This window comes from Dipodomys ordii, unplaced genomic scaffold (genome assembly GCF_000151885.1).
Source record: "Dipodomys ordii isolate 6190 unplaced genomic scaffold, Dord_2.0 Scaffold20, whole genome shotgun sequence".
NCBI lineage: Eukaryota > Metazoa > Chordata > Mammalia > Rodentia > Heteromyidae > Dipodomys > Dipodomys ordii.
In genome coordinates this window covers 8869102-8870330 of record NW_012267236.1, presented here as the reverse complement: position 1 = coordinate 8870330, position 1229 = coordinate 8869102, and the positions used below count along the sequence as shown (strand labels likewise).

General features: G+C 38.9%; 1 protein-coding gene across 1 annotated transcript in view; it reads right to left on the bottom strand.

The window, feature by feature from the left end:
- Hadha (hydroxyacyl-CoA dehydrogenase/3-ketoacyl-CoA thiolase/enoyl-CoA hydratase (trifunctional protein), alpha subunit) overlaps positions 1–1229 on the bottom strand; it is a 41435-nt gene that overhangs the window by 34832 nt on the left and 5374 nt on the right. The window lies entirely within an intron of this gene.

The following is a 1229-nucleotide window of genomic DNA, read 5'->3' as shown; positions in this document are numbered from 1 at the left end:
ACTTCCGGCTTTTTCTGTTTATGTGGTGCTGAGGAATTGAACCCAGGGCCTCATGCTTGCAAGGCATGCACTCTACCGCTGAGCTACCTTCCCAGCCCCTAAAGTTCGTTTTTCGACATAACGTCTTGTACATCTCTCTGAGTTTTGGGGTTTTTTTTTTGCTTTTGCTTTTCTTTTTTGATTACAGATGTGAGCTCCTGGCACCTGACTTATGATATAGGTACTGTATGAATAAAAGATAATAATTAGGTTGAATGTATTCATGATGTCCAGATTATAAATAAAAACAGAAATAGGATGATGTTGATAATGATTTAGATGATAATGATTTCATAGAAAATGTCACATATCAGAATTGTGACTCATTTCTTAGCAGTTTCAAGTTTCACTCTAACCAATATTCAAAAGATAAACTCTTTAAGAAAATAAGTAACATCATAAGGCTCAACTACAACATTGCTAACACTTACCCAGGGGCTCTACCAATTGGTCAACCAGTCCCATTTTCTTTGCTCTATCTGCACGAATGTTTCTGCCAGTCAGCATCATGTCAAAAGCAGCAGGTACTCCCACCTAATATGTAAGGAGGGTTAAGAATATGGGAGAACAGTAAGGATCACAATTAGAGTTTAGATACCCAGATTGAATTTAAAAGAAGAGATAAAGACATTTTTGTTTCAATCTACCTGAATTATTATAGTAGAATTTCTATCTTATAGAATTAATAAGGTAGGAATCAATCTCAAGTTAAATAAAATTGCACACTGTGTCACTCTAAATTTGTTCTCTAGGGCTGGGAAGGTGGCTCAGTGGTAGAGCGCTTGCCTTGCATGACTGAGGCCCTGGGTTCGATTCCCCAGCACCACATAAGCAAAAAGGAAAAAAGCTGGAAATGGCACTGTGGCTCAAGTGGTAGAGCGCTAGCCTTGAGATGAAGAGCTGAGGGACAGCGCCCAGACCCAGAGTTCAGGCCCATGACCGGACCCCCCAAAAAACAAAAATATAAATTTGTTCTCTATTGTTTATAAAATATTTAAAATGTCTATTTTGGAACTACCATGGAGACTAAGCATCTTGACAGGTTTTTTTTGTTTCTGTTTTTTTCAGTCCTGGACTTGAACTCAAGGCCTAGGTACTGTCCCTAAACTTCTTTTGCTCAAGGCTAGCACTCTACCACTTGAACCACAGTGCCACTTCCAGCTTTTTCTGTGTATGTGATACTGAGGAAT